The 27,846-nt window shown below is 50.7% G+C and overlaps 1 long non-coding RNA gene across 1 annotated transcript in view; it reads left to right on the top strand.

Moving 5' to 3' along the window:
* LOC144166885 (uncharacterized) overlaps positions 1–26,811 on the top strand; it is a 156,347-nt gene extending 129,536 nt beyond the window's left edge. Inside the window, exon 6 of the long non-coding RNA XR_013321784.1 lies at positions 26,527–26,811. This is a non-coding gene — a long non-coding RNA (uncharacterized LOC144166885). The remainder of the gene's footprint in view (positions 1–26,526) is intronic.
* Positions 26,812–27,846: the final 1,035 nt, after the last annotated feature.

Raw genomic sequence — 27,846 nt, 5'->3', positions numbered from 1 at the left:
CCTTTAATACAACCGTTGCATTTACGCGCAGATCATCTGCAACCATGCATCTCAACGCAAAGGCAGCGCAGGCGGCGCTAAAAGCGGATCCGTCATATCCGTCGCAGCGAAGATGCACTACCTGAAAGAGTGTAGAGATGACACTGCGTACCATCTAACGAGCTTCAAGTAAACCAATCGTAAATGTTTAAAAAAAATGCGGGGTGGGGGGGAGTGGCAGTTACTAAGCATCCATATGGCGTCTGGATGCAGTCCTCACGTGCCTCTAAAATGCCGGACGTAAGCTGAACTTGAAGAAATACCGCTTTTGTAGCAAAACAATCCAGGTGCAGGGTCACATAGTGAGCAAAAAAGGCACACGACCCGACCCCGCCAAAGTATCTGCAGTGTTACACTTTCCTCAACCACTTCAAGTGAAGGAGCTTTGGAGTTTCTGGAGCTAGCGTCGTATTTCCGTCGGTTAATCCGGAACTTTGCCACCATTGCATCCCCTTGGAACCAGCTCCTGCAGTATTGCACACCTTACGTCTGGTCGATTAAGTGCCAACCTGCTTTTGAAGAACTTAAATCGGCCCTCACGTCTAGACCAGTGCTCAGTCATTTCGACGACACAAAGCCCATCATACTTCACACAGATGCAACTGGGCTTAAAGGAGCCATGAAGAGAAAACACAAGTTTGGTTCATTCAAAAGATTGTCTCGTTAGAATCATACTGACACCACTTTTAACGTAAACTTCGCTCAAATAAGCTACATAATTAGAAAAACGGGAATGGTCATGCGACCCACCAGCTCATTTCCCGCAACAGAACCTATGATGTCAGATGAGCTAAGCTCTGCGATTGGCGGAGGCTGGCAGAAGCAGACGCAAATTAGGTACAGCTTACAAACTAGACGAACGAGCGATTTGCGCTTAAATGTAGGGCACATTCTTTAAAAAGAATAAGAATGATGGGACAAACAGTGGAAGTTACGAAAGCACATGTAAACATAGAAGTACTGATGCGTTCTGCTGTTCGTACTGCGCACAGCATGTTTGGTTTAGCTGCTACGGGGCTTGGGGTTGTCTCAGACGACACTGGCCGATTGACGCAAGCAACGGTGTCTTACGTGACCCCATTTGTCGAGCGAGCACTGTTTCAGGGAACGAATATTTTCTCCCAGAACAAAAACAAGCCAGGTTTAAATGCGGTAAAAAACGAACCAAAAGCTTGCCACGGTATGGTGGCGCCATCTAGGTTACGGAACGTAAAGAAACGAGGGAACAAACAACACCGCTGTACAGGGTGGAGACAACCTTTGAACGGTCCCGTGCCGCCGCAATTGGGCCAACGTGCTCAACACGTTATTCTTTTCGTTTCCCACGAGACCTAGCAACGCAAAACAGACAATATGATTCAGACTTCTTCAGTAAACCGCGTTGCGGCGATAATTTTAGCGCGGTTTTGACACAATTACTTGCTTCGGCGGCCAGCGAGCAACCGAAAATGGCGGCGCCAGCGTATACGTGTCTCTACCCTGTACGGCGGATGCGTGAATGAAGGTACTCTAGGCTGCAGAGCGGTCGGTTCCTGTGATGTCATTAGGGACCACGAAAACGCACGATTGAGTGGGAAAATCAAAATTTTAACCTAAATTGTTTAATTTCTCAGTGAATAAAGCACCGTTTGTATCCGGACAAGCGCTGGGGGCACTATAAAACACGAAATCTTTCGAATAAAACCAACTTGCATTTTCTCTTCATGGCTCCTTTAAAATAGGTACTGTCCCACTTCAGAGAAACTCGCACTTTAAGGACAGCGCTGTTGCTTACGCAAGCCGCTCACTAACGCCGGCTGAAAGAAATTACACACTAATGGAGCAGCTACGTCTTGCCGTCGTGTGAGCGTTACAAACTTTTACCCCAAACGTTCATGGTCGCCGCTTTGCCACCAGGTGGCCACCATGCGCTTTGCTGGCTGTCCTCCCTCCGAAATTTGTCCCGACGCCGGGGCTGCAGTATTCTACGCCTCCGGCAATATAACCTTACGGTCACCTACAAGTAAGACAAGAAACACCTTGACACAGACACTCCATCGCGTTGCCCATTGTCCTCCCCGGCGTCTCCAGTTGTTCCGGAGCTCCCAACGTCAACGTGTTTTCTCGCACCCGTTACCTCTCAGAGCATCGTCGGACTTCCCTATTTGCCGTCTCTGCGACGTGCGCGTATGTATTGAGGCCCCTTCATTGATCAGTTGACCAGCCGTGTCTCATCTCCAAACGGCCGGGCTCGACGTGAACTGCAAATTTCCAAGGCGTACTTTTTACATGCACAATTATCATCCGACTGGACACATGTGGGTCCCTGTCGTCCCTCGTTCTCTCCGCCAATCAATTTTGAAAGCGTGTCATGACGCAGCGACCACTGAGCATCTTGGTTTCGAAAATACGTACGACCGCGTTCGTGGTCGCTACTTCTGGCTTGACCCCTCGGCGACTGTGGATAAATACGTCAGCTTGTGCGCTTGTCCTGTCAGCACCGTAAGCTACCCTCAGTTCCACCTGCCGGCTTGCTGCATCCTCTGTCTTGCCCGTTCGCGCCCTCCGAGACTATTGAGATCGACTTGTACGGGACCTTGCCTTGGTCAGAGTCGGGGTATAGGTGGATTGGCACCGCTATGGACCACCTGATGCGATACGCAGAAACAGCGCCAGTACGTTCCGGTACAGCTACAGAAGTGGCAGACTTCGTCCTGCGTCACATAAGTTTTCGCCATGATCGAAGCACCACGCATCCACCTTAGTGACCGCGGCAGGACTTTCCCCTCCAGCGTCATCGAAGATCTGCGTGCTTCCGATACCGTTCCCAAAACAACCTCAGGCTATCACCCCCAGACGAACGGTTTAACCTAAAGATTTCATCGAACCCTCTCAGACATGATTTTCATGTAAAACAGCCCTGACCATCGCAATTGGGGCCTGATCCTCCCATTTGTCGCATTCGCGTACAATACTGGAGTAGAACGAACGACTGGATTTTCCCAGTTCCTTTTCGTATTTGACCGCTGACCCTCCTCTATCGTTGACCCAACTTTCTTCTCTGCACCTGTATCTTCTAATACACTACTTTACGAGCAGTATATTTCAAGGCTCGCACATTGCCATCAGTTGGCTCGGTTACGCATTGAAGCACACCAGGAGGTCCGCAAAGGTCGCTACTACTCGTCCTATCGCTCTGTTCGTTTTCGACCGGGAGCAAAGGTGCTTCTTTGGACTTCTCTTCGAATTCCTGGACTTCTTTAAAACTTTCCGCACCGCTTTATTGGTCCCTACCGAATTGTTAAAGAAACCTCCCCAGTGAATTACTGAGTCAGTCCAGCAGATCCTTCCCCACATCACCGCCGTCGTGGCACGGTAATTGACCATGTATGAAGAATAAAAACGTTTTAGTGTCATTCACTTGGCTGACTTGCGGCCAGGAGGCCACTTCCAGCCGAGGGGGGAAACCAGTGTGAGCATTGTTTACCACACTCACGGCGATGGACAATTCTGGAAGGCGACTTCCGCGTTTCCTCTTCCTCTGTACATACTCATCAGCACCTGCACATGCGGCAGGGTTTCTTCATCATCGATGGACATGATCATTATCAGCCTGTGTTTGGCGTTCTCTCAGCTAAAATCAGTATTTAAAATACTGATGATAGAGAATGCAAGTACGGATAATGAGCCAGTTGTTTGTTTTTGATAACCCACAGAAATGCGTGAGCCTCACCTGTGTTTGTTATTTGTCAATGCAACCTATGTACGTGCTACTTTTAATTAATTTGAAGTTGAGTAAAAAGTACTAGAATAACTTCCAGGAACAAAAACAGCACGTATAGCGAAACAGTACGGCGTGAATGGTTGAGTAATAACACTCATTGCTTTACCTTCGCTCTTTTAGCGAAGAGCACACCCCTGGTCTGGAAACCATTTGGGTATGCCAGCCGGAAGGCTACCGGACGTGGGCCTTTTGTTGGTAGCTGGTGCACCAATATGCTTAGGTCCTGTCTCGTGGATGAAGAAACGGGATGTGTATTATCATCGCTGTCCTCTTTTAATCTGGGGCGTCATTAGAAAGCGTCCACAAATGCGGTGGTAACGTTGAGCAGGGCGCAGGCGACTCGCACGCAGCAAGCATACAGCAACCTCCATAGAATGTGTGTCAAACACACGGACGGCGAGCCGTGCGTTTGCCTGGCGAGCACTTGGTGATAAAAAAAATACAGCGAGAAGACAAGGAAGCAGCACACTGCAGGGGCGGTGTTGCACAGAGTCGCCGTGTACGCCCGATCAGCGAGGAGGACGTAAACTTTATTTAGCCAAGCTCTGTTACGGGGACGTGGTGGACGCTGGTTTAGCCTGGCGGTGACAATGGCAGCCCTATTCGTCAGGGAGGCTTGAACCTCCGGATCAGAGCTGCCCAGCGCCCTCTCCCAGTGCTCGTCGCAGGTGATGGAGGGAAAAGGATCATTGGGACAAGCCCACATGGTGTGGGACAAGGTGGCGGGAATGCCGCATGATGGGCAGTTCGAGGGAAATAGGGGTGGGTGAATGCGACGGAGCAGCGCGCAACAGGGGAGGCTGCCTGTCTCCAGAAGGCACCACGTGCGTTCTTGCACGTTGTCGAGACTGCGTGAGCAGGGGGATATACACGGCGGGCAAGGCGGAAATGGGTCGCTATGTCGTGATAGCTGAGTAGGTTATCTTTTGTTGATATGGCACCGTGCGAGGGGACGAGGCTGGGGCCGGCTCGGAACGTGAACCCTCGAGCAGCATAATGGGCCGCCTCATTACCTCCCAGCCCAGCGTGAGCAGGGGTCCAGATCAGTTCTACTGAGGTGGAGGGGGGATTTCCGATCCGCGACAGCCACTGCGCAACCAAGAACGGTTTAGCTATCGGCGTCGACGCCGTCGCCAGAATGCAGACGACAGGGCAGAATGTACACCCGACGTATCCGTGTCCGCTAGCGGCGGTATATAGGGCGCCACACGTAAACAGCTAAACGAAGAGACTCCCTGGGCTGTAGGACAAAACCCGCGATTTTCTCTTTTTTTCCACATTTTTTCTTACAGTGTAGTGCACTCACCTAGGGTGTCTGGATATTCCTTGTAACCTTCCTCCTTTGTGGGTGGAGGCATTCTTGCGAGGGCCCTCGCCGCTCCGACCTGTTTTCGGACCCACGGCATCCGTTCGAGACCCCGCTCTTCGCAGCGGAATCGTACCGTGACCGCACATTTTCATTTTGCGTCCCTGTGTGGCCGCGGTTCACGACTCAAAATATCTTCTTGCTGCGTGCTGATTTCTAAACATTGTCCATGATAAGATGCTTTCTAGATTATTTCTAAACATTCTTGGTAACATGCTCAAATTGAGGTTTGGAGGCCATGTTTCGAGATTTCTGGGCGCGTTTCTGGGGATTTATTGAGTAGCAAATTTAAAGGGACCTGCTGTCCTCCTCTCTGCATCTTCTTTGCCGATTTCATATGATATTTCGTGTGACGCGTACTATAGCTCGCTCTGTTTGCATGCCGGGCTCGACGACCCTCCGACAGAGTCTGTCGGCCGGCCGCTAACGGGCCGTCGCAATTGGTTTGCTCAGATTAAACTAAACAACGACAAAGTTCGTGCTTGGAACAACGAGGGTTTACTTTTTAGTTAATAGGTTTTATCAAGCCTACTGAAGTCTATGACGTCAAGGTAGGTCCCCATAAGCCCACATGCAACGCTTCGCTGACATCGCTTCACTGGAGCTATAAACTGCATATGCCTGTGTGACTGATACGCTAGTAGAAAAGATAATGCCAGAAGCAATTCTACATCGCATGCGGTTTAATGTCGCATACACGCGCAACTTCCTCTTCAAGATAAAACAGGCTACGTCGCCACTCTTCCCACACTGTGATGTGCGAGAAGCCCTGCAGCGCCTGCTCTGTGAATGTGCTCAATTCAGTGCTCAAATAGTATCCCTCGCAGTTGCTTTGGGACCGCCGGTTCCCGTGGACATGCAGCTAAAGGACGTTTTAGGACCATGGGCTTGTCCCAAACGTGCTTTATGGGCTACCAAAGCTCTGATAGAGTACCTGCAACACACAGGTCTAGACCAGTCGCTGAGAATAACTCGCCATATCTGTACGCATCAACTTCTTGAACATCATCGCCATCATCTTTATCACGTCAACTGGCTAGCACGTTAGGCATTTTAGCCAAAGCTTACATCGCCAGACTTCATTAAAGATCTCTCTCTCTCTCTCTCTCTCTCTCTCTCTCTCTCTCTCTCTCTCTCTCTCTCTCTCTCTCTCTCTCTCTCTCTCTCTCTCTCTCTCTCTCTCTCCCAATCAAACTCGACAGAAGAGTCGTCGAAGTTAATAGAGGTATTAAGGAATGAAATCAACCAAAACCTTTACTCTGTAGCGTTAAACCAAGCTAGGCGAAGCCCTTTTGCGCGGGGTGAGATAACAGAACGGTCAGCAACGCACGCCCTCACATTTAAGATGCCATTTCTGCCCAAGGAACTCATGTGCTAGTAATAAGGTATTCGTCGCGACTTGGGGACGCTTCCTGCGTAAGCGTTATTCGAGAAACATTCATCTATGCTGCTGGAATTGCTGAAACTAAAGAAATAAAGAGCCCATACGAGATATGCTTCATATTTGCCCTCTCTCAACTAAAATTATATGGCCGAGCGGACTGCAGCTATGAATGAGTGCGGCACGGTGAGCCGGTTCAAATACCCCTTGAGACGCTATTTATCGAATCGTAATTTTTCGTGTCCGCAGTTAAAAATACCAAGAACTTGCTGAGCGCGCGGATGTGAGCGGGTGCCACGCGGTGACGTCTCGGTAGTTAATACGGGGGAGGAGGTAGCCTTTACTGTGGCTGGAAGACTCTATGTTAAGTGGGGGAAGTGGAAGTAGAAGTAGAGGGGTTTGTAACTTGGGACGTAAATGCGGACAGTTCGACCCAAAACAGCTGGGATCCTTGAGAAGGCTGGAGAGGCCGCGTGGGGTGAGGAGAGCAGGCTCATGACTTTAATCTGCTCGCGCTAGACCGCTTTTTAGAGAAAAATGTGCAATTAAAGCCAGCATGGAGGGTTCCAGTGTACGAGGGTCGATGTAAAGAGAAGTTGTTATTGGAGGAGGAGGCTTGAAGGTTCTGTAGCGCGCGAACTTCGGGCAGTGCCAAATAAGGTGCTGGAGTTTGGCAAGGGGGGGGGGGGGGGGCAGAAGGGACATCGAGGCGGCAAAGACGGTGTGTACCAATTACGGAAGGTCTCTGGGGTAAGCCTAGAATTGGCAAAATATTTGTTTATGAACATTTCGGCTGATCTTGGGAGCGAGGGCAGAGCGGATAAAAAGCCGGTTGGAGTCAGGGCCTCGAGGGTTTTTTTGCCTTTTTGTAACGTAGAAGCTGTATCGCTGGTGATAATGTCTCAGCAGGTGGAGGAGCCAAGTCGGGTAGCAGCGGAAGACTAGAGGTTATACAGACCCGTGCAGCCGAGTGGGTTGCCTGGTTCCCCGGTGATGACTCCTCTTGTCCAGGTGACCAGTCGATGCGAACATGAATGCCGCTAGATTTCAGGATGGAGATCTGACGAAGGATTTCGTTGGCGATAGTATTGGTCGATGTGGGACTTTTTAGAATCTGTAGGGCTTTGAAAGAGTCCATCAGGATGCGTATTTGGGAAGGCACGGAGGAGTGAAAGTCAAACATGAGGTAGTCTATGGCTTGAATTGCAGCATGAAGTTCCTCTTGGAGGATGGTAGCACATTGAATATTAATGGATTATTTGCCCTGGATAGGGGAGGTTAGGTGAAGCCCATGTGATGCCAAATAGCGGAGGAGAAATACTCGCGTCGGTGTAAATGTAGATTTCGTGGGGGAGTTTACTGTTTCGGAGAGCGTTGATGCGGGCAGCGTGGACGGGGCGGGCGTTACGCGGGACGGGATGGGTGGCTGTAGAGTCCGTGACAGAAGGGCGGCTCCAGGGAGCGAGAGGCGGTGGGAGGGGGGGGTTCTGGTTGCTTGAGATTATCCCAGGCGATGATACAGAGACCTTGATGAGGTAATGTGCGTTTATGAGGCGACTGATTCACTTGATCTTTAACTATATTTTCCAAGGGGGAAGAGCAACTGCAGCTTACAAGTTGTCCAGACGAGTATGTTTCGGTAGTCCGCTCGGTGCAGATGTTGAAGCGTTACCATGGCCGTTTTGTTGAGGTCGTAGAATTGGGCTGCGTAAGTTATGGTACCAATGGCGACAGCGTGTGCTAAAGTTTGGGTTGCCTTCTGGCTTGCTCCACCAAATTCGTTCGAGAGGCGATGTATGGCATGTTGAATTGTTTTTCATTTAGCTTTCAGTTGCTGTAACCGTATTGACCGGCTATTTCTGTGTCCGATTGGGATGCCGAATAATCGTATGGGTTGAAAACTAGCGGTAATAGGAGTACCGGCGAGAAGAAGAGTTGGAAGTTTATAGTGCAGAGGGGGTTTGTGGCCAAATGCGGGTAAGAATTTCGTTTTTTTTCGGCGCTAATTCGAGACCAAGAGAGGCCAAGGAGCATTCAAGGCTAGTGGCGGCGGCTTGGAGTTCGGTTTGCATGTCTTCGGGGCATGAAAAGTCGGATGATTCAGTCCATATGGTTACATCGTCTGCATATATTGTGAATCGTGCAGCAGAGTCACGTTCGAGATTTCGAGCTACCCTCAGTATGGCGAGGTTAAATAGCATCGGGGAAAGTATGGATCCCTTAGGTAGCCCACGGTCAAGGTAGTAAGTGCGAGGAGTCCAGCCTGGGTGAGATCCTTGAAGTCGTATTGGCCGAGCGTTCAGAATTTGCGGATCCAGATTTGTACCCGGGTGCTTTAGCAGGCTTGCGCCAGTTCCTTTAGTATAGCAGATTGGTTGACGCGGTCAAAAGCCATACGTACGTCAACTGCTAGGATCAGGTCGGGAGGAGAGGGGTTATGATGGGAGCGATTGATCACTCGACGTCATAGCCAAAGGCTATCGTGAGTGCTGAGGTTATGGCGGAAGCCAGTCTGCGCAAGGTGAAAGTGTGGTTGGACATATTCGAGGTAGTGGGTGACACGGTTATTGATTAGCCTTTCTATGAGTTTGCAGAAAACAGGAGTAAGAGAGATGGGTCGGAGCTTGGTGAGGTCAGTTGGGCTGGTACCAGGCTTCTTGGGTTTGGGAATAAGGAAGATGAGAGTGAGCTTAAGATTCTCAGTTACTTCACCAGTTTCCCAGCAGCGGTTAACATGGCCAAGTAAGGCAACAAGGTCAGATTGTGGCAAGTTGCGGAGCTGTTTCCAGGTCACACCGCCATGTCCAGGGGCAGACTCGGGTTTACCTTGGTGAATGGCCGTGTGAAGCGTATTGAAGGTTAAGGGAAGGTCTAGATGGTCCTGTGGCTATGAAATGGGTATGTGTGGAAGAGGAGGAGGGGGATGGAGTTGGGTGTGGGGGAAGAAAGCCATAATAATATCATGCTGAACAGTGACTAGGTGCTTTGTGAGCGTGAGGGTAGAAAATAGTGGAAGTCGGTGTTTTTTCTTAGGTACAAGACTGGTGAATTTTCCAGAGAGCCCAAAGGCCTTTTCCATGACCGAGTTGGCACGAAGATCATTCCAGTGGTTATTGGAAAGGCAACGTTAATATTGTCATGTATCCAAAGACGATGCAGCTGTCTTGAAGCAAAACAAGTTTATTGGAGCGAACTTGTGCTCCCCTAACAACTCAAAGAATACACAGGAGGCGAAACCGCAGTCAACAAAGTGACGTGCGTAGACTGGTGTCGACGATTCGAATGCCGCAGCATCTGCTCAGCGGGAATTTATCACTCGGCGCGAGGGTTTCTAGAATAGTCGAATTGTATCCAGAACACTGTAGATCAACGAACATTATTCTAGGCTGTTCGCCTTAGTTCGGAACGTTCTCCCTGTCAGTAGAGATAACACATGCAGCACAGAAAGAAAGAACGGAACACTCGCCTCTCTTGGCACACACAACACCAATAACAGAGACCGGCGCAGCCGGTCGGCAAAAGCAAAACACAAATAAACAATCCCAACGCATGGTTCGCGGCATTACCCCCCTTCAAGAGCGCATCGACCCAATGCTAACACAAGCGACAGTCCGAACAAATAAAAAAATAGAAGTCCGTCATCGCGCGTAGAAAGGTTTCAAGCGAACCACGTGGACGACTTCGGGCCGCGTGCGTCGTCGTGATGTTCCGGAATCACCATCGGGGATCACCTCGTAGGTAAAGTGGCCAACACGTTGGAGAATCCGGTAGGGTACGAAATACCGTCGTAGAAGTTTCTCAGTGAGTCCACGTCGGTGGATGGGACTCCAAACCCACACACGAACCCCTGGGCGGTACTCGGCGCCTCGGCGTCGGAGGTTGTAGCGTCTCGCATCCACCAGCTGCTGGTCGGTTGTGCGACCTCGAGCGAGCTGTCGGGCCTCCGCCGCACGCTGAAGGTATCCTTGGACGTCGGCATTGAGGTCGTCTTCTTCCACGTGGGGAAGCATGGCGCCAAGCATCGTAGTCGGCCGTCTTCCGTAGACAAGCTCGAACGGTGTCATCTATGTGGTTTCCTGGATAGCCGTGTTGTACGCAAACGTGACATACGGAAGGACTTCGTCCCAAGTCTTATGTTCAACGCCGACGTACATAGACAGCATATCCGCGATTGTCTTGATCAGGCATTGTGTGAGACCGTTCATTTGCTGGAGGTACGCCGTAGTTCTTCGGTGATCCGTGTTGCTGTAGGTTGAGATTCTTTGCATAAGCGCCGCAGTGAAGGCCGTTCCGCGGTCCGTGATTAGGACTACAGGAGCTCCGTGTCGCAGCACAATTAGGTTTATAAAGAACTTGGCGACTTCTTGTGCGGAAGAGCGGCTGTCTCTGCGTAGCGCGTCATGTAGTCTGCCGCTACCACAATCCACTTGTTCTGTGATCATGACGTAGGGAACGGGCCTAGAAAGTACATTCCGATCTGTTGAAATGGCCTCAATGGGACGGCGATCGGTTGCAGTATTCCGGCGAGCCTTGTCGGCGGCATTTTTCGTTGCTGGCAGTCACGGCAACTCCGAACGTAGTGGGTGACGTCGGTTGTAAGTCGGGGCCAGAAGTACTTCGCCTTGATTTTTGCATTAGTGCGAGCTGTTCCGAGATGTTCGGAAGACGGGTCGTCGTGGCACGCTTCCAAAATTTCGTTACGAAGGTCTGCGGGAGGACAATTAGATATTTCGTTCTCGTTCCGGGGCTGAAATTCTTCTTCACGAGTACGGAGTTTTTGAGGGTGAATGCTGGTAAGTTCCTCTTAAACGCCCTAGGCACGGAGACATTGCGTCCTTCGAGGTAGTCGATCATGACGCGCAGGTCGGGGTCGGCACGCTGCTTGGCGGCTACGTCGCGCTCTGTCACGACTCCGAAGAACGCGCTCTCTTCATCTGTGTCTTGTGGTGGTGGGTCTACAGGGGCGCGAGACAGGCAGTCGGCGTCGGAGTGTTTCCTGCCGGATTTGTAGACTATTGTAACGTCGAACTCTTGCAGGCGCAAGCTCCACCGCCCGAGACGCCTAGAGAGGTCCTTCAAATTAGCGAGCCAACACAGCACATGGTGGTCTGTCACAACCTTGAACGGTCTGCCATACACGTATGGGCGAAATTTTGAAATGGCCCATATGATAGCCAGGCACTCTTTTTCGGAGGCACAGTAGTTTTTTTCCTTCTTCGACAGACCACGCCTTGGATGGGCGAATACCTTTCCGCAACCGCTTTGCTTTTGGACAAGGACGGCACCCAAACCTATACCGCTGGCGTCCGTGTGGATTTCCGTTTCGGCGTTTTCGTCAAAATGAGGGAGCACTGGCGGGTTTTGCAGGCGTTGTTGCAGCTCGCCGAATGTTTTTTCTTGGGCGTTTTCCCAGGCGAAAGGGGTGCTATCTTTTGTAAGGCGCGTCAGTGGCTCTGCAATGCGTGCGAAGCTTGCGACGAAGCGCCAGTAGTAGGCGCATAGTCCGAGAAATCTTCGCACGCTCTTTTTGTCTTTCCTTCTTGGGAAGTTTGCTATGGCTGATGTTTTCGCCGGGTCAGGCAGGACTCCCGCGCCGTTGATGACGTGTCCAAAAAACTTGCGTTCCTCGTAAGCGAAGCGGCACTTTTCGGGTTTTATCGTTAACCCCGACGAGCGAATAGCCTCTAGTACAGACTCCAACCTTGCAAGGTGTTCATCGAAAGTACGGGCGAATGCCACAACGTCGTCAAGGTATACGAGGCAGATGTGCCACTTGAGGCCAGCTAGCACAGTGTCCATGACCCTCTGAAACGTTGCGGGCGCCGTGCACAGCCCAAACAAACGTTTAATCGTTCTAAAAACGTTGGCCCAAACGGCATCACCTTGAACTCGTATAGACTGTCCGGGGTTATAAATGCAGTATTCTCTCGGTCTCTCTCGTCTACTTCAATTTGCCAGTACCCGGTCTTCAGATCCATCGATGAGAAAGAAGTACTTCGCGTGGCAGAGGTGGTCGAGGGCGCCGTCGATTCGAGGCAGGGGGTACACGTCCTTTCTGGTGATTTTGTTCATTCTCCGGTAGTCAACGCAGAACCTTAAAGTTCCGTCTTTTTTCTTCACTGGTACGACCGGCGCAGCCCACGGACTTTTAGATGGCTGTATTACGTCGTTCCTGAGCATCTCGTCTACTTGAGTCCGGATGGCTTCGCGCTCGTGTGAAGAGACGCGGTACGGTGACTGTCGCGTAGGTCGGGCTCCATCTTCGGTTATTATCCGGTGCTTCACCAAAGGTGTCTGACGTAACTTTGAGTTCGACGAAAAACACTCGCTGTAGCGATGAAGCAAAGCCAATTACTGGTTTCTTTCTTCTTGCGGTAGCGCCGGATTCACGTCGAAAGGATGCGGGAGATTGAAGGTATCTTCGGTTGCGCGTTAAAAGTCGGCGACTCGATCCCCTCACTTGTTTGTTGCATTTCTTCGAGGAACGCAATTGCAGCACCCTTGTTTAAATGCTCGTACTCCTCGATGAAACTGGTGACCAAAACGTGGGATTTGCGCTGGTTAAACCGCGCAATGCCTCTTGCGACAGACACACCGCGGTCAAGAAGCAACCTTTGGTCACTCTCCACGATAGAATCGACGTCAGGAGCAGCACCTTCACAGTAGACGGTGATCGTCAAGCTTGCGCGGGGTGGCAGGGTGACATGATCATCGGCGATCCTTACAGCTGCACAGTGTTCGGGGTTCGGTTCCGGCGTCATGGAGTGATCGGAGAGAAAAGTTATCGACTTGGTCTGTAGATCAATTATTGCGCTGTTGTCCGTCAAAAAGTCCATTCCGAGAATTACGTCGCGGGAGCAGTTAGGCAATACAGTCAAACCCGTTTATAGCGAATTGCAATATGCACGCGATTAGTTCGATATATCCAATAGTTCGATATAGCCGAACGCGCCTATAACGAACTTATCGTTACAAGTTCGCCATCCGCGGGAGCTCCCCTCTCCCTCCCGAACTCCACCATCCCCGCATGCAGAAACGAACACAGTAAAGTAGCCGTTACCATACCCAAAATAATCCATTTATTGCAAGTAATAAAGCTACTTCCCGCCTGAACTGCCTACTTTGCAAAGAAAAAAGCGGTGATTTTTGTTTTGACTTTTGTTTTGGCGACTTCAACTAGCATAGCGTTCTCTACACGAAACATTATTTGCACCAGTTCCAGTCCGCGTCCTCCAAAATCTAAGAAGCATTGGCGGAGCACATTGACTGCCGAAAGCGCTTCATTATAAGCGTCGGACGGCTTTCACTCGCGACATCATCGGAAATGTGGGGGAGCTCTTCCCACAGTTCACCGATGCTGCTGTCTTGGTCCGGACTCGCTGACTGCGCGGGTTCCGTCGTGAGTCCCGCGCGCCGGAAACAGTTACGGAAAGTGTCGGGCGTCATGTCGCTCCGTGCGAGAGAGAGAGAATCAACCTTTAGTGAGCCCTTTAAAGAAGGTGTGTGCGCGCAGGTACCAGATGGGGTGGTTCCCTATTCGCGGGACCCATATGTGTCCAGCAGCTGGCGCAATGTCTAAGTCGCAATTCTTGCTCAGTGGTGGCGGCCAATCCACATCTCATTCGCCGCTCCGAGACCATGAATTTCGGCGGCCATTCTAGGCGCGCAGAGTTCGATATATCCGATGTGAACTTCGTTATAAGGAATATGTTTCCCATGTATTTTCGTAACTGAATTATTTTTGTTCGATATATAGCATAATTCGCTCTATCCGGGTTCGTTATAGCCGGGTTTGACTGTACAACGAACGCGGCAGGGTACGTCATGCCGTCTATGGTGACGCGGGATGTGCACGTTCCACTTGGCGTCACGAGGTGGCCTCCTGCTGTGCGTATATGTGCGGAGCGTCCCATCTGGTCATAACTTTCTTCAGCTTCGGCGCAAATGGTCCGCTCATTACTGAGTAGTAGGCTCCCGTGTCTACGCGGGCGACTACATCAAAGCCGTCGATGGACACCTTGATGTCAGACGCTGCCTTCCTCGAGTTCCGGGTGCGTCGGGGCGTCGCATCTCAGCTTGTGCGGGTTGACGGTCAGGCACAGTGCGTCGTCGTCTTCTTCTCAGCGGCAGTCTCGCTCATGTCGGGTACGCGTCGCGCCGTGTATCTGTCGTCGTGTTCGGGAGTCTCGGCAGGGTTAGGTCGGGTCGTCGGGATGAAGGCATGTCGTGAATCACTGTCTTCGGCGCGTCCTTGCGTCGTTGGAGGGTTTCCGGTTTTTCGCCGTAGAGCAACTTCACCTCCAGAAGTTGCTGTTTCCCCCGCGTGGGCTGGGGGACCTTCCACGGGCGAAGTCAGCATTGCTACGGCGGTTCGGCGGTTGGCACGGGTAGGGCGACGGTGAGCGGTTGAATCGGACTGGGCCACGGCTTGTTTGAGAGAGATACTCGTCGATCTCACGTGGTCGTTGGTCAGGGAGAGGGCGAGGTGCGTCGACGGAGAATCCTCGCAAACCTAGCCTCTTGTAAGGGCAGCGGCGGTAGATGTGGTCGGCCTCTCCGCAGTAGTAACACAGCGGGCAATTATCGGGCGTTCGCCACACCTCGGTCTTCGTTTGCGCCTGTTTTCGGGTTACAGGGGGTCGGGCGGGCGACATTGGGCGGCGGTACGGCGGGGCCTCTTGACCACGTGTTGGAACAGGGCGGGGTCGATGAACAGTCGCGGAGTAGGTCATAGCCTCTGGCTCGCGGGGTGCTTCGGACGGCATAGAAGTTCCCAAAGCCGGCTGTACTTCTTCCCGGATCACGTCAGTCAGGGAAGCGACTTGAGGTTGTGGCACCGTCGTCGGGAAACGTTTTTGCAGCTCCTTCCTCACCACTTCACGGACGGTGTCGCGTAGTGAGTTGGAGTTAATAGTGCCGGCACCAATCGTCTCCGAAACCAGCGCATTGATTTGGCGGTCGTACTGCCTCGTTCGGATTTCGAGCGTCTTCTCCATCGTGGCGGCCTCAGACGCAAATTCTGACACGGTCTTGGGGGCATTGCGAACAAAGCACGCGAAGAGCTCTTGCTTCACACCTCGCATCAGAAACCGTAGCTTCTTTTCCTCCGTTATTTCTGGGTCCGCACGGCGAAAAAGTCGCTTTATCTCCTCGACGAAGATCATGACCCCTTCGTTGGGGTGCTCCGTTCGAGTTTCCAGCAAAAGCGCTGCGCGGTCTTTTCTGACCACGGTTGAAAAGGTCTTCAGAAACTCGCTTTTGAAGCGAGCCCAGTTGGTCAAGGAGCTCTCGTGGTACTCGAACCAAGTGCGAGCAGAATCTTCCAAGTAGAAAAAAACATGCCGGAACGTTTCTGCGTCGTCCCACCTGTTGCAGATCCGGACGCGCTCCAGTTCCTCCAAACATTCTTCTGGATCTTCTGCGGGGGCTCCTCGAAAGGATGGCGGTTCCCGTGGCTGCTGCAGGACGATTGGTGATGTTGCTTCTTGCACCATGGTGGTGGTTGCAGCGGTTGTTCTTTTGGGTCCGTCTGGCAGGAGACCAAACTCGGGTAGGAGTCCTTGCAGTCGGCGGCTGGCTCTAGTTGGACTTGCTTGGCGGCTTCCAGAGGTTGTTGGTAGCATGAAGGGTGCGTACCCCTCACCTCCACCAGATGTCACGTAGCCAAAGACGACGCAGCTGTCTTGAAGCAAAACAAGTTTATTGGAGCGAACTTGTGCTCCCCTAACAAGTCAAATAATACACAGGCGGTGAAACTGCAGTCAACAAAGTGGCGTGCGTAGACTGGTGTCGACGATTCGAATGCCGCGGCATCTGCTCAGCGGGAATTTGACTCGGAGCGAGGCTTTCTGGAATAGTTGAATTGTATCCAGAACACTGTAGATCAACGAAGATTATTCTAGGCTGTTCGCGTTAGTTCAGAACGCTCTCCCTGTCAGAAGAGATAACACATGCGGCACAGAAAGAAAGAACGGAACACGCGCCTCTCTTGGCACACACAACACCGATAAGACAGACCGGCGCAGCCGGTCGGCAAAAGCAAAACACAAATAAACATACCCAACCCATGGTTCGCGACAATATGACGATGAGTTTATACTGGCGGCTAATGCGGACAAGGATTGTATGACATTTGCCGGTAAAGTGGTACAATTGTGTGAGATAGTGCACTTTTTTCTTTATCTTTGTGAGGTGGGCGTCGAGAGGTGGTGTGTCGGAAGAGCACTCAATTTCTTCGGTGTCTGCTTGGGTACAAGAATAGGATTCGCAAAATATTTGAAGGAGGCAGGGGAGTCTTTTCGATCGATATATTCGGGGAAGGTATCCCAGTCTAGTCATGATAGTATTGCTTGGTGCGCGTCTTCTTGCCACGAAACGTTATAAGGAGAGGGAAGTGGTCACTACCCCACGTTGTAGAGTAGGGGGACCAGCTTTTGATGAGAGTGGGTGTTGCCCAAGTGAGGTCCGGTGTGGTATTTTCCCGAGCTTTATGAAGGCCAATTCTTGTCTTTGGGAAAGGTTCATTGATAAGAATGAAATTGTGGAGATCCATGGTGTCAGCGAGAGAGCTTCCTCGAGCAGATGCGCGGCTGTAATCCCATTCTGGGGGAGGGGCGTTGAAGTCACCACAAATGAGTATTAGAATATCGGGGTGACGAGGTAGCGATATGATACTGCACAAGAATGGCGGCATATCCTGGAGTGAGAGATGATTTTACTTTGGACCTACCGCGCGTTATTTGCGTGATAAATGGGTTCGTATGTGCAACGTAACCGGGGATACTCGGAGTTCCGTGTGTTTCTTGGAGGAGGATGAAGGAAGGTTGGGAACGTTTAACCTTCATCAGTAAAGTAGCGCGTTGGTGCTGAAAGCTGAGGCAGTTTAACTGTAGTGCAGTTATTGGGGCAGTCATGAAACAATCTGCGGACGCGGAGGTGGGGTCGTTTTCGGGGTTCTATCTTTCGGTCAATGGGTGGAAGGAGAGTAATTACTTGTAGAAGTTTCGTAGCTGATTCACCTGCGTGTATATATAGGCATGCCTGTTTTCGCAATCTTCCTGTCGAGCGAGTCGTTCTTGATGTATGTGAGCACGTATAGTTTGTAGTACTTGAGTAAGTTGGGGGTCCAGTTTGGATTTGGAGGCAGGAGTGCGTTTATTTCTAGAGCTTCGAATGCGCCTCGTGGACGAACGGGTCGTCGATGTGGGCGGCTGGGAGGAGGGTGGTTGGGAGGGGGGTGTTTGAGAGGAGGGTGGGAGGCTCAGTTGTTGGGCTCGTTTAAGTTCCATGATTTCGGCCTTGAGTTGCTGATTTTCCGCACGAAGGGCATTCAGTTGAGTAAAAATATGTGCCACATTGCTGTCAGGGTTTTTCTATTGAAAATTACTGTTGGGCTCGTTTGTAATAGTTTGCGTAGTAGAAAGACGAGGGAATGAAATATCTCTTTGCTGCACACGATCCGCCCAAGAGACGTCATTGGTGTATTATTTTGCAAAGGACGTGTTTGGTGGCGTGGGAACTCTTCCAGGGTAGGTAGGGTTCAGTGCAACGTGGCCCAGCTCATCGCAAACGACGCAGTAGATGATGGGTTCACAGTCTCTTGTGTCGGAATGCATTTTCCCACAGTTGCGACAAACGGTTAGGAAAGGACAATGTCGATACAACTGTCCGATGTTATGGCAGTTGTAACAGACCATTCGACGCGGTTGGTATGGCGACACTCTTATTATGGCCATATAGTATTTTACCACTTTTGGGAGATTCGGAGAGTCGAACGTTAAGACTGCTCTATTGGAGTGGCCAAGGCAGTGGCATGCTATGATTTTGGCTTGTTCGCAGCGGATTGATTTCAGAATTTCTTCATTTGTTTCATCTGGCTCAACTTCAATAACACCTCTGGACGTAATGGGCCGATACGGGGATAGCTTTATTTCATTTCCAATGGTGACTGAGGATCCACTCTGGAGGAAATGTAACTAAGTGGCTGATAAGAGAGGAGGAGGAAACAACTTTTATTGTCAGACAGAGCGCGTTAAGCGCCCGATGGGGTGGCTCCCTCTTCACGGGTTCCATATGCTTCCAGGGCCGCCTGGTCCCTGTGGATCAGTCGGAGCTGGTCTTCCAGGGCGGGGCTGGATAGCAAGATCTCCCATCGCTCGTCAACGGTGAGGATAGTAGGGGTATTACTTGTGGGTATAGGGGGGGGGGCGGTCTTTGGAGAAATTGCACTCTCCTATGACGTGCTGGAGAGTTCCTAGTACATTGCAGTGAGGGCATCTGTTCTTGTAGATTTCAGGGTACATTTTATTCTGGAGGCAGGGGTGAGGAAAGGAGCCTGCCTGTATTTGCCTGTATATCGCTTGTTCTGCTCTAGTCAAGGAGTGGTGGGGGTGTGGGAATGTCTTCCTACCGTCCCTGTAATATTTGACTATATCTGTGTAGCTAGTGATGGGTTGCCATCCCCTTCCCTCCTCCTCGGTGGCCCGGGAGTTGAGCGCTCGGGCCTGTTGATGAGCATATTCGTTGCCCTCAACAGAGGAGTGGACCGGGACCCAAACTAATTCGATCTTTTGTTTAGGAGGCGTAGCTTTTTCCAGAAGTTTTAGAGCCGCAAGGGACACCCATCCAGATCTGTAGTTCTTGTACGCAGCTTGTGAGTCCGTAATGATCTTGGTGACGTTAGGTTGCAGGAGTGCGAGGGCTATCGCTACTTCTTGTGCTTCCTCTGAAGATGGAGTGTTGATTGATGCGCAGGTGACCAGCTTGTCCAACCCGGTGACCGCGACCGTTGCCCTTGTGGAGTGTTTGGGCAGGGAGGCGTCTGTGTAGAGGACAGTGTCATCTTCCTCCAGGGTCCTGGAGAGGGCTCTGGCCCGGGCCTCGCACCATCCGGCGTGCCTTGTGGGGTTCATGTTGCGCGGTACAGTTTGCTTTCCATCTTCTCAGTCCACTCTTCGGGTAATTGGCCGTGACAGGTATAGTGGGATTCTTGCCATCCGATCTTGCGGAGGACGCTTCTGCCCGCCTTGGTATGGCTAAGGCGGACCCTTTGATTGGACAGGTGGGCTTCTATAAGCTCGGCTACTGTGTTGTGGACTGCTATTTGTAGTAATTTTGTTGTGGACGAGTTTGTGGGAATACCCAGGGCCTGCTTTTTGGCTTTCCTGATTATTGTGTCAAGTTGTATTACATCATTTTTCAGGAGTTTCATATACGGTGCTGCGTGGGTAATTCTTGAGGTAACAAAGGCCTGAACGAGGCGCAATGTGTCTGGTTCCTTCAGACCCCTCCGCCTGTTGGCCACTCGCCTGATCATGCTCAAGATCTGGTCTGACGCGAGCTTGATTTTTCTGATCATAGCCGTTGGCCTGCCGTCTGCCTGGATCAAGAGGATCCTGAGTTGAGGTACCGGAAGGATGCGGATCCCTTCTAGAGTGATTCCAATGGTTTCTGATCGTTTCCCTGATGTACGTGGTCTAACAATGGTCAGCTCCGACTTTTGAGGCGAACAGCAAAGGCCACAGGCCTTCACATAGCTGTCTGAGAATCGTCGTACACTGTGATGTAAAGGCAGTTGCCGAGTGTGTCGTACCGTTGGGAAGCTACCGTAAAATCCCGAGAGATAGCCCACCTAAGATCGAGAGCAAATCGAGTGAAAATATGACGTGGGCTAACTTTCGGTGTGCAGTAAAAAAAGACGAGAAATGTATCGCAGCCAAAGAGCGAACACGCGTTTATTAGCACTGTATTCATTCGTCGTCAAAACCGTCGAACAAACAGTCGCTCTCACTTTCAAACAAAAGGTCGACCACCTCCTCACGCACGGAGTTGGACGCGGCTGGCAGGCAGCAGAAGGAGGGATCGCCGAAACGAGCCGCTCATGAAACTCTGAGTCTTCTTATCCATCGAGGGCTGTTGATATACCGCACCTTTTCAGGTTCCTGTGACCTGTGACCTGTTATCTCACCCTATCCACGCTAGCTAACCTCGTTTCCCCGGGCGTCATCCCCGACTGGGATGATGCCATTGTCAGGGGTGGGTTATCTTTCGGTGTTTTTGAAAAAAATTGGAAAATTATGCCAAAAACAGGGGTGGGTTATCTTTCGGGGGTGGGGCATCTCTCGGGATTTTACGGTAGTTCATCAACGTAAGGGTTTGGTGACGTTTTGCCAATTATATTGGCCAGGGTATGTTTGGGAATCTCACTGACGCTTATTTTAGCGCGCGGTCTGAGCACGCGCAGAGAGCTTGGCCTACTCACCACGGTTCTGCTGGTGGAAGAGGTTGCCCGAGTCCATGAAGCACGGTCATTGAGAGGTCCGAGTTCAGAGTCTGTTTCTGGGTAGTTCAGGGGTGCATCAACTAAGCTGCGAACACTCGGTGGGTGTTTCACGTCGTCTTGCATATAGACGTCTTCACATGCCGCAGTTGGGTAACTATGGGACGCTGTTTCATTGGTGGTAGATGAACTGCTTGGTGGTGTAGAAGTGGAGAGCAATGTTGGAGGGGCAGTCACATCGAGGACCGGTGGCGGCGTAGCCACGGTCAATGGGGTCCTCGTAGTAATGACTGGCGTTGTATACGCAGGAGGTTGAAGCGACGCCATGTGCAAGTCCAGCATAGGGGGCCGCAGCAGTTCCGGCGGCGCCGACACGATTGCTGCGAGGCCTAATGTGGCAGTGGTGGTGCTGGGGCTGAAAAAAGCCCAGTGGTTCAAAGGAACTGGGGACACTGGGTATCAAAATGAAGGGAGGCGCTTAGTTATCACCTGGAAATCACTGCGAAGGAGGTGAATGGTAGCGAACAAGGTTTAGAAGCCGTTGAAGCAGGAGCCGATACGCAACCATACCGGCAGGCTCTTCGTCGTCGTCTTCAAGACCCAGTTAAAAAAACCAAGAAGATGCCCGGTGCTGATGTGTGCGTTCTCGTAACGACCACCCAGCGTCCCGGGAGCATGTTTGTCAAGTCAAGCACACCCACTTAGAAAGATTGACCAAGATTGTGGCGTCCGCCCGCCACTTAAACCACGAAAATGCCGCGCGCTCGTGTGCGCGTGCCTTGCGGCGATCGCCCAGCATCCCCGGCGTACGTTTCCGAACCAAGCATGCATTCTTAGGGAGATTAGCGAACGCTGGACAAAACAAACTCCAGCGTTAGCCGCTATTGTCGCAACACTTGCTCGGAACTAGAAAGACACGTCATCGCGTACGCCCCTACAAGGTGATGTCCAATGACCATCACTTCAGAAAAAATTAAGGAAGCTCACACTTGTAGCAACAATGACGGAGTAAAGGTCCTTTCGGCAGCTGAGAAAAAGCAAATCGGCTGCAATCGTACACTTAAATCGTCGTTATGGTCGTCAATGCTGCGTACAGCTTTGCTACCTTCAAGTCTCACGCGTTAGTGTGAGCTTCCTTCATTTTTATTTTCATAAGATTTTATTTTTGATATTTTTTGTTCAGGTAATGTTTTCTGTACTCCATTCAGCATTTTGCGATGCAACCTTCGTGAGCGAGTTGGCATGCTGCATGCAGAGTGACTCAGCCAGCGGGCGTTGCGCTGCAGAGCACGAGGTCGCGGGTTCGATTCCCGGCCGCGGCAGCCGCTTTTCTGATGGAGGCGAAACGCAAAAACGCCCGTGTGTACGAGATTTCGGCGCACGTTAAAGATCCCCAGGTGGTCAAAATTAATCCGGAGCCCTCCACTACGGCGCGCCTCATCGCCTGAGTTGCGTCGGCTCGTTAAACCCTACAATCAATCAATCAGCGAGCGAGTTGGCACACGGCATGCAAAGTGACACTGATGCGCTGGCCAAGCCTCGTTGGCGCTGTGTTGACATAAGCACCTACCGCTCGTGGGAACAGTGCAGGATCAGCCGACTGTCTGCCTGGTGTACACACGCCTCTTACGATGCAGGGACGAGGCGGGCAAGCTCCAAATGCGGGGGCGAAGTGCTCAGTATTTCAGCCTCTCCGATGTCGCGGAGGGTGTTCAGACACGGGGCACGTCCCGGCTAACCATACGATTCCAAGCTTCGCGTGCAGGCTTATCTACAGCCGACAAATGACAGAAGCGCAGAATTCCGATGCCTGAGATATCAAAAATGGCCAAGGAACGATAGCGTCGGATTCCAGGCATCGGATACCAAGCACGGAACCGAAAGCGAAACTAGTTTGAACTCCAATCTTAGACATCGTCTGATCACATCGCTGGACCAATACATGCCATCTGCTGCAGTTCTCGCGACCGCAGCGAATGTCGCATGGTATGTTTTCATGTCTCAGGCTTCATAAATTAACTTTTTTCATCGAACGGCTAAACGGTGAAAAGTGTGTTTATTTAAGCCAGGCTGTGCAATGCAAACAAAAACAGTAGTTTGACAGATTCACTTCAGTGCTCGTTGAAAAGGTTGGTGGTTAGCGTAGGTTTAAGAATATTCGAAAAGGACGGTGTTTAGTTGTAATAGCGAAGAAATGGTGTTCCTGGTCCTGCGGATTTTTGCACGGAGTAGCCAAAATGAAGAATAATCTTCACGTTTAAGCATACGTTTTCACTGATGGGGCTATACGGCAGCGGCATTACTATACTCGGCTACAAGTTAACAAAGGCAATACCTTATGCAGTGTATCACTCCGCCGAAGCGACAGCCCCGGATGCGAGCGCGGACGCGCGTTTTGAAAGAAGATCCGTTTAATGCGTGACATCGCCTGATTTTTAGATGCTAGCTTGTTTGTCGTCACTACAGTAAATCATAAGCATATTAACCCCGGTATTCTGAATTCCTCCTCCATTCGAGCCTCCACTCGAAGAGCTTCTTGAAAGCGATTTTCGCATTTAAAAGCATTGCTGTATCTTCCACTCAGCCCAGTCGATGAAACAAGTGGACTGGAGGGCAGACTGGCCTCCAGTTCATGGAGGGCAGACTGGAAAAATGAGCGTGTGCCTCGTGAGAGAGAGAGAGAGAGAGAGAGAGAGAGAGAGAGAGAGAGAGAGAGAGAGAATACTTTATTTCATTTCAAAAGGGAAGGGGAAACGGGGGTGGCGGGGAGGCTAACAGCCGCCTTGTTCTAGGCACCTTCTGGTGGCCTTCAAGATGAAGTCCGCCAGGCTCCTCTGCTCCTCCAACTTGGTACCCTTCGTCAAGCCCAGACAAACACGCTTCTCACACCAGCTCTACTTCACCTGTACAGAAACCAAACCCACACACTCCTCCCAAACTGTGCACGCTGTAAGGTACCGCAGGATCAAACCCACATCCTGTGGGTCTGCCCAGACACCAAGCCAATTAGGGCACATCACGCTGACTACTGCGCCTCGTGAGGAGGACCCCGCGTACCCAGCTCTACCTTTCAGACAACTCTCCCTAGCGTTCGTGGTGTGATGTCTTGCGCGCTCTCCTACTCGCCAGTTCACGTGCGTTCGCGCCTGAAGTGGGGAGCACAGACGTTCAGTTTCCTCTACGGGCGCCGAGTTCGCTAACTAGGTTCACGCCGGTGTTAGCACGTGCTAACGCGGTCCTCTTTGGGACAGATATGGAAGCCTGCGGACGAAACGATCCAGTCCTGCCAGTCATGGAGAACTTTCACCGGCAAGTCGGGAAATATATGTGAGGTTCAACAGCAGCTTGTCCGAGGAAGAGAGAGGGGCCGCCGTCACTGCTGTTTCTCCAGCCTTGTGCCACAGTACAAGCTGCGACATTTCTTGTTTCCCGTCTTTGAAAGCAATAGTTATCAGTTTCCTGGGGTATTCGGCAAAAATGGCTGACGCATTAAAATCCTGCGGCCGACCTATCCTGCGCTGCGAAATTTAATTCAAAATTGTGGTGTGGTACGTTCACAGGGCAAAATTCACGCAACGTCTTTAGAGCTTGTTAATTTCGGCACACTGTTCAACTGCTCCAGGATATCCGCCGTTGGTTTCGAAAAAGCGGGAAACTGAGGTGTACTAATGAAAGGGGCATACATAGCTGTCTGCGATATTGCAAACGTTAAAACAATTCATACCAGGTAGTGGTCAGACCACAGGCACTCTCTCTTGAACACCGTTCCGTGTATTTATTTTTTTTTCTTATAAATTACCTTCGTCTTTTATTAACGCCTTCAAATCGCATGCCGCGCCTGCGAAAATTAATATGTCTAAACCTGGATGCATATCTGCGTGGCAGAAGGTGGACCCCTAAGAATTTGTTTCGAAAGACACGCATGACAAAATTTGTGCTTTTTTTTCAGATTTCTCAAAGATTTTCTACTATGTCCCTGTTGCATAAGTTGCGGATTCGTCTCCACCAAACTTCTTCTTGCAGTGATTCTGTTAGGCGTCCGCATACAGGAAGCAAGCAAACTCCACCAACAAGTTGTTCGTTGTCGGTTTGGCTGCTGTGCTGTTTCCGGAAGTGGCAGTATTTCGAAATCTGGGATGAATAAATTCTCAAGCAAAACGTGCCGCTTCATAATTTTAAACTGTTGGCTAGGAAGTGGGGTACCCGGATTGCTTACACAGCACAGGAGACGTTTTCATACCTATGAAGCGAATGCTAGTCATGCAGACATCTAAGAGCGGAGCCCAAAAATATGCTGGCAATACCGAAACCTGCTGACATTATGATGAAAGAGTAAATGCAGCGGCGCGCCGTTTGTTTTTCATGTGAACACAGAGAGGGAAACCATCAAAATTAAAATTTCGAAGGTTCTGCGCGCCGAAGCTACACCTGGGCCATGAGGAGCGCAGTAGTGGAGGGCTCCGGAATAATTTTTACTAGCTGGGAATGTTTAACGTGCGCCGAAAACTCGGCACACGGACCTTTTCGCTTTTTGTCTCCATCTGAAAAGCAGCCACTGCGGCAGGTATCGAACCCGTCTGTTCTTGATATGCGAGGAAGGAACGATGACCCCCCCCCCCCCATGTGAATGGTTACAGTGTGTGACCTCTGGAGAATTTTTTTTTGGAGACACGAGGAGCGGTTCCGATTTTTGCGAAACACATTGGAGGCCACAGGACTTAGAATATCTGTCATTGACCACGCCGGCTGTCCGTTACAGGCGATCCGCTATTTTGACTGGGGATCCTGTGTTCGAAGAAATGGCAACGCCGCCTGCATTCAAGCCGTGATGTATGGCCGGAATGCAGTCCAATAAGGGAGGTAGGCCGATGAGTGCAATATTGAATACCCAAGGGGACAGTACTGCCCCTTGGACTGTGCCACGGCTGCCCAGCACGATCGAAACTTTGGCCAGATCTTCCACATTCAGTATTTTCCTATGACCCATGAGGATGAGCCTGATGTATATCTACGTTTTAGGTCCGCAGTCGAGGGTATTTACTTGTAATAACGCTGTAGACACGCCCTTGTGGTCCAGCCCAATGAGTGCTGTGGGTGAGGTGCGAATGGCGGGCAGCATTACTTCTTTCTTGAGCTGGATTAGGCCGTCTTCTGTACACGGACAAAATCGAAAGCCAGACATTGTCGCATGTGCCATCTCGTCATCTTAGAATTAGATATCTCCACGGGGAAATTGTACCTGTTCTCTCGTTCCGTCATGTTCGCCTGCCATGCCATACGACGACGGCGCAGCACGCATGAAGCTAACTCTTGTTCCACCGCTGGCAAGATGCTGATGTGGCATGATGGCGACGTACTCGGCTCCTAATCTGGAGAACCATGTTGCATTCCCATACGAACTACGATGTGTCCAATCTTGTTTTCTGTCCAATTGATTTACTTTATCGGAACTAATCTACATGTGCACTTCCCCAAACATTAGCGCTTTTTGTCACAGATTTCTTGCTCGACAGCAGCGGCCATTTTCTGCAGAGGTCAACACCGCCACTTTTCTCATTAGGGGACACTTAGGCTGTCACCTTTTAAAGTTTGTTAGCAGGAGGCCATGAACTACCTTTTGTAATTTTCCCTTCCCATTTCACCGCTCGACCACTGGCCCACTGTATAAACAACGCTCTTTTGCTTGTTTATTTTTCCAGGCACCAGTGGAGTTTGTATTTTACTCCTGGGTGATTCGGCAGCCAGGAGAATGATTAAAAAAGGGGAAGAAAAAGAAGAAAAAAAACAAGAAGAGGACGAAGAAGGCGACAACATGAAATTTTTCAGAAATGTCGGAAAGGCTTTGCCAGAAGGCCTGTCTGCAAAGCTGCCACTAGATTGCCGGCTAATTTATCCTCACGCGTGCGGCAGTAACCCGTTTACAGTGGTATTTGACAAAAGTTGCCCTCACATCCCAAATGCTCTCGGTTGCTAAATAAACCATTTCTCAACCTTCAGCGTGCTCGTTTTGCTTTGTTCGCATCGTCCTCGAGTTAACGGCGTGCATCCTGTACGCTATATACAGTACCGAAGAAACTCAAGGGTGCTCCGGACCACTAACAGGCTGACAAAGTGCTATACTAATCTTCAATGTAGGAGGGCTGGTTTTACGTTTCGCCTCCTAGTAGTATAAAACAAACTCCAGCTGCAGGTTTTATACAGGGTGTCCCAGCTATCGTGCACCAAGATTTAAAAAAAGAGTAATGGCGTAACACGAAGAAAACCTTGTGCATAATGTTTGCAGTATTGTGGAGAAGCTGGCAGCATTTCTTTCGTTAATGAGACTTAATTATTGTAATTAATTATCTAACTCCAGAAGTACTATCCTAATCACTAAAGTGTCAATGAGGCATCTAACTGCGGTATTTTCAGCTACGAACTAATTGCGTTCTCATTTATTCTGACCCATAAAGAAAACCCGCAAAATATGAAAAATACGACGTGACGGCGCCTCCGCGCGCTTTTGCGCGCATCGTAAAGCAATGCCCTCAAACAGGCTGCCTCTGAGTTAGCCAGAATGAAATAAACAAAAGAAAGAAGAAATCGCGACCGAGTTTGTGCCTTATCTGCACACGCGCCCCGCGAATCTTGGGGCCCTATTCTCGACTGCACAAATTGCCGGCAATTCAACCTGCCCTTCAGGGGAGGAATTAACGCGGATGTGACGTCACGTTTGCTCGCAGCGTACCCGCGCCGCCCGCGCGGTGTGTTTACATTTTTCCCAGTGCTGCCTACACGGCGTGTGCGCCGTAGTGGACGTAGTGGTTCAAGTAGTCGCGTTGGACTTTTGCTGTCGACGCAAGAACTCGTGAAGTGTCGATGGTTGTCGCCCTGTCAACCTTCGTTCAACAGCTCCAGCGTCTTCTGGCTCCACGGCTTTGCAGTTAGCTGTGGGCGTTCAACTGTCCACCATCGGCCGACTCAGGTGAGAACTCCTTTTTGGCGGGTTTGCAATCAGTTCGCATATCTCCTACTGAAAA

This window comes from Haemaphysalis longicornis, unplaced genomic scaffold (genome assembly GCF_048455015.1).
Source record: "Haemaphysalis longicornis isolate Haplotype H1 unplaced genomic scaffold, Haemaphysalis longicornis Haplotype H1 scaffold_196, whole genome shotgun sequence".
Classification (NCBI taxonomy): domain Eukaryota; kingdom Metazoa; phylum Arthropoda; class Arachnida; order Ixodida; family Ixodidae; genus Haemaphysalis; species Haemaphysalis longicornis.
The sequence above is the reverse complement of the archived record's forward strand: the minus strand, read 5'-3'. Positions and strand labels throughout refer to the sequence as shown.